At 41.3% G+C, this 5,816-nt stretch overlaps 1 long non-coding RNA gene across 1 annotated transcript; it reads right to left on the reverse strand.

Moving 5' to 3' along the window:
* Nucleotides 1-4,700: 4,700 nt before the first annotated feature.
* LOC146980250 (uncharacterized) lies at nucleotides 4,701-5,177 on the reverse strand. Its single transcript, XR_015036817.1, has 2 exons — nucleotides 5,068-5,177; nucleotides 4,701-4,990 (listed from the first exon to the last, which is right to left on the reverse strand). It is a non-coding gene; the product is annotated as an uncharacterized LOC146980250 (long non-coding RNA).
* Between the last annotated feature and the right edge of the window lie 639 nt (nucleotides 5,178-5,816).

Here is a 5,816-nt window from a genome sequence, read left to right on the forward strand (position 1 = left end):
CCTTGGAAGGGGTTTAAGAAAGTCAGGACTGGTCATAATGTCCTCGCTTTCCCAAAAAGTCCTCACTCTGATGGTTTAAAACTACAACTGGTCCTCACATGTATAGCTACAAGTACACACACACACACAGCATGGTGCTGCTCCTCATAGTGGTGAACTGGGTGCTGCTGTGTCCCATGTTTTGGTTTTGTCTCCTAGTGGTTTCGCCTTGTCCTGTCTTGTAGTGGTGAGCCGCAGTGGAAATGACTCTCTGATTGTTCTGTGGTTTTAATCCCCCAAAGTTATGTAGCCTACCACAGTACTGTGCTGTGCCTCAGTGCTTCCCCTCACAGGGATGAACCACTGATTGTACTTCAACTTTCAGATGGATCAAACCTAATCTAGGCACAGACGCGACAAGGAGGAAATGAAAATTTCTTCAAATTTCTCCAAACTCGGATATATCATCTGGGGGTCCGAGGGGAGTCCAAGGCACAAGGTTTGGTTGAAATCGGGCCAGTGGCATTTTTGAGAAAAACGCCCACCCCACGGGTTAGATTTTGGGCCAAAAATGAAAATTTCTTCAAATCTCCCTGTCAAATATCATAAGCTATAACAATTAAACACAGAAGCCTGTATACAAGTCTATGTCATTATACTGTAAGGTCTATGGAATGTTCTTTTATTTCCCTCTCACCTGGTCACTTTGTGTATGAATTCTTATAAATCCTTAACCCTGTGAGGTACAGTCAAGTTTTACTTTTTTTTTTTTTTTTCAAAACCCGAGCTTTAAGAATATGCATGCTGTGTTGGTGTCATATGAATGATTTATATGACCAAATATAGAGGGGGGGAATAAAAAACGGAAAATGAATTGCACAAATATATAACACAGAAAATTATTATGAAGTATGCTATGATGTATTATTTACATTATTTGCAAAAATGGACCACTCATCGGGTATGTCTGGCATGAAAACTGAAAACTGAAGTCTGTGTTTGTGAGGAAGAGAGCCACAGTGTCCCTGACATTTACATGAGGTTCACAAACAATTTTGTGTGTGTTGTGTGTTGTCGACTTCAGGAAGAATCGGCCCAGTCACACTCCACTGTGCATCAACAACACAGCAGTGGAGGTGGTGAAAAGCACAAAGTTCCTGGGAATGCACATAACAGATACCTTAACCTGGACCACAAACACCACATCTCTGGTAAAATGAGCACAGCAGCGTTTGCACTTCGTCCGTAGGATGAGAAGATCACACCTCCCCCTCCCATTCTCACCACTTTCTACAGAAGCACAATTGAATCCATCCTGACCAACTCCATCTCTGTGTGGCATGGCTGCTGCACAGCTACGGACTGGAAGTGTCTTCAGAGAGTGGTAAGGACAGCGGAGATAATTACTGGGACTTCTCTCCCTTCCATAATGGACATCGGTCAGAAACGCTGTCTGACAAGAGCAAAGAACATCACCAGAGACTCCACACACCCACACAAGGAACTGTTCTCACTGCTGAACTCTGGGAGGAGGTATCGCAGCATGAGGAGCAGAACAACCAGGTTCTGCAACAGTTTCATCCCCCAGGCCATAAGACTGCTGAACCTCCAAAACGGCTGAATTCTTAACTTTTGCACATGCCACTTTTAACATGATTAACATTTTAACTGTGATCCTTTTAACATTTTTAACATTTTAACTGAGATCCTTTTAAATATAAAAATAGTTATTCTTTTTGCACATATGCACATAGAGCACTTTATTGACCGATCAACCTCACTTGTCTTGTTTTTTTAATCTATTTATATTTATATATACATACTGTATATATTTTCTGTTTGTGCCAAGAGTCAGTGAAACGAAATTTCGTTCTATGCACACTGTGTATTTTGAATGACAATAAAGTACCTATTCTATTCTATTCTATTCTATTCTGCAGCAAACACAGGTTCTCCTTCATCGTCTCAACTCGCATAAAACGCATAAATGGTAATTTACGCATTATTAATTAGGATTTAAGGTAGATTTGGGGGGATTTCCTGATAGTAGTGATCAGAACCATCTTGATGTAAATAAACCATCTTTGGCCGAAGAGTTGGAAGGAAATCTTTCATAACGTTACCTGTCTCAAGTCTCTCCAGCTTTACTGAATGACCGACAGCTTTACTGCTGCCTTTGAAACTGTTGAAAGAGGCTGTGCTGCGCGACAGCTGTAGGTTCTCCTCACTCTCTCCTGATCCTGCACTGCCACGAATGGCAATGTCTAGTTAAGGTATGCTTCTCCTCTTTTTGTTAGAAGTAAGTTCTGGCATATGCACTTAGCACTTTCCTTACATTTGTACAGGTGCAGGACTGAGCACTTAAGCTGCTGGTCACCGTGTTCCCTTCCCCGTTTGGTGCAGCACTCATCATGTGTGGATGTGTGTATGCGTGGCTGTATCATGTGAAGTTCTCAGGTATGATTGCTTTTGGTGTTTTGAGTAATTTCCTGTATTTTTGGTTGGCTATGTTACTCAGATATTCAGTGCATACTAGTCACAGTATTTTACATCTTGTATATGATACGTGCTTTTCATACTAGGAACGAGGAAGTGATGTCGGCTCCTGGTGCTGTAGCTGACCTAGGCACTGCTGTTTTTGCCCTTTTGGTAAATATATTTTGTGTACTTATGGTTGCCTTGTTTTATTAAGTGTTTTCTTTATAATTTGTTGTAGCTATTAGGTTAAAACCTAAGTTTTGTTTGTTTCTTTTCTTTTGTAAACCAACATTGAGTTTATATTCTATTCTGGAGTCCTCTAATGCCAGTACAGGCGGGCTGGTCATAGTCTTACAGGTGGTGGCTCACTAGGTGAGTTTTATTTGCATGTTTAATACTTTGTTGTGTTCTAATCTGTGTCTTCTTGCTTTGCAGTGTATGTGTGTGTAACCCCCCCCCCCCTTCTGGTACCAGGTGGTGGTGGCCCCTCTCCCCTTCACCCCCCCACTCCTGTTGGCCTCCCTGATACCACCCCTCTTACTAGTAAATGTTCCAGTATAGCGACACCTCTTTTAGTAGAGAGTATATTTTCCTAGTGAGATTTTTAAGCCAAGTTGGCATGTTACAATGTGAATTTTGTCTAAATAAAACTTGCAAAACTAGAAACTCACCTCTCTGCTCCTTCTTACTTTAAACCAAAGAACCTGTGTGGTATTCTCTGGGTGAAATTCCCAGAGTGGCGTTGTCGCATTGTCAGGGGTATAGAGCTGCCCTGGTCACATATAACTATTTAAGACTTATATTAACACAATATTCCGCTTACTTGTGCTTTAATTTCCTTTTCTTTGCTTTTCTAATTTATTTCTGTAGCCCAATATATTAAAGGGGTTACACATGGGTTTACAAAACCCACCAACCCTACGTCATCTACGCCACTGCTGACATGGTAATGTAGGAGGGTTTAGGGTTATTCCCTCCGAGGTATGTTTGCCAGTCAATTTAATGGCTGTGTTTTCCCTTTTTTCAGATTTAGTGCCAGACTGCTGCTCTGCCTGGGCTGATGTGCCATGCGGCCTGGTTGAAATTTCCTAATAGTTGTAATAGATGTAAACCAGCTCATCATAATCTGTCTATTGTTCTGTAATGTTGCTGGGACTGTGGTTTTACTGTCAGCTGATAACCATTTGTGAAGCAACCGAGTATTGTATTTTCTTTTGTTTGTCAGGGAGTGGGAGCATCTGCGGGGAGTATCTGTGGTATATACACCCTTCTTTGCATGCAGTGTGGTAGGTCTGAAGAGTGGCCAGCACCCAAAGGTAGTTTAGATTTACTTGTTGCAGTGTCCATTGCAGTGATTTGCAGTGGTCACGGTGTGTGCACGTGGTGGTTGCTATTGGGTCTTGTGATAGAATCTCCTTGTGGTTAGTACCCTGTCTGACGATTTATTTATTAGCAGGTAGTGTATTTTATACTCCTGCTTGGTTCTAGTTATTGTAACAGTCAACTCGGCTACCTTGTAGTTTTAAATATTTATTAGTGTTGAAATATTAAAGGTAATGTGCTAAACTAATTATTCTCTTTCTTTCATTATCAGGTCCACTACCATAAGTTGATTTTAGTTTGCATAATAGAGAGAATTTTGACTCTGGCTCTCGTTGTACCTGGGGATAAATTTGTCTGTGGGTTTATACAGAGACCAGTGGGTGCGTAACCAAGTGTGGAGAAATGGAACAGGGCCAGGGTCAGCCAGAATGACACAAACACATGATGTACACCATCCTAAGTTTAGACAAATAAGTTGGGGACAAAGTGTGTTTGCAATGTCACCACACAGGCTGCGGAGAGCTGCAGTGTGTGTTCACCCACCTCAACATTTGTTAACTTGACAAAATCTTACACATTCGCGGTCGGTGTGAAAGGACCCGTTATGAAAACCGGGGTTCGAAAACAAATATTGATGCGCGAATTATTCGCACGAAAAATACGTCTCCGGTGTGAAAGGGCCTTTAGCTCCTATGCTCCTGTCCAGCTGAACAGCGGAGTGATTATGTCTGTGAAAAGTCCCAGTGCTGTTATACTGTATATCAACACTCATGGAACGTCTCTTGTCCAATCAAATTTCTCGGTTGGGACCGGTTGGAACTAACTGTTGTATAATAAAAAATAAAACTGTAAATAAAATAAAAGTGATTAAAAAAAAATAAAATTACTTGAGCTCAGATTGTGTGAAACACCGTATTATTGGGAAAAAGACAATATTAGTTTTATTAACAAAGCTCATGTCATCCACCTTCAGTCACAGAGACTCTGCTTATGCTACACAGACACAGAGAGATTGTGCAAAAGACACACAACAAGTTGTTTCTTTACAGAGTTGTAGATGACGGTGCCTAAAATAAGAAAGGAAACTCATGTAATTTAAATGCATGAAACTGAGCAGTTGGTGAACAGGGCTGCTGTCGTCGTCACAGTCGTCTTTTAAACATGCTATCTTGTCGACAAAACCCAAGCGTGGACTAGCATCCAACACCATCTGTAGAAAAATGATGCAGTCAAACAAAAGCCATCATATTTAGTCAGATTGTATAATTTAGTTATTCATGATCCTACCTAGGTTCTTCACCACATGGACCTCCTTGGTGCCGTTAATGATGGCGTAGGAGTAGTAAAACCAGCAGTTGTTGTCGTCCCGTTCTTTACAGTGTCTCAAAAGGAAACTAGAAAAAGCATTTCCAAGAATGGAAATGGTGTGACTGCTGATAGCAACTGAACGCTGTTGCAGAATTAGCAAATAGTGCAAGCAGTGATCACCATACAAATGTTTGACCAAGGTTGGAATCGAACCAACAACCTCATGGTCATTAGACTTCCACTCTGCCTCTAGGCCACAGTGCACACACAGTTGCAGAGACTGTTGTCTGTTAATGATCTGCACACTGTCAACATCAAGAAAGCTTGAGAGTCAAGCTTGAATGACTTAGAATGAAAATTTCTGTGAATTTCAGGCTGAGAGCAGCAGTTTCAACATGAAGCAAGTTATCAGAAGTCAACAGAGGACGACTGGGAAAATAATTCACTATAATTGTTGTTGAGGCAAGATTTGAACCAGCAACCTTCAGGTCTCCAGACCAGCAAGCTAACCACTAGGCTACAGACAGAGACAGTATGTGAGGGGTAAAGAAAACCTTTGATAAGAGGATCACTGGCTTCTGCTTAAAAAAAAAAGTAAGGAATCGAACCCATGACCTCATGATCAATAAACCTTTACTCTGCCACTTCGCCACAGAGAGCACAGACATAAGCATGTTGCCATTGTAATGTGATGATGTGCTGCAAACGGTGGCAGAAGCAATTAATGC

Source organism: Trachurus japonicus, chromosome 10 (assembly GCF_045865225.1).
Source record: "Trachurus japonicus isolate A0001 chromosome 10, Traja_1.0".
NCBI lineage: Eukaryota > Metazoa > Chordata > Actinopteri > Carangiformes > Carangidae > Trachurus > Trachurus japonicus.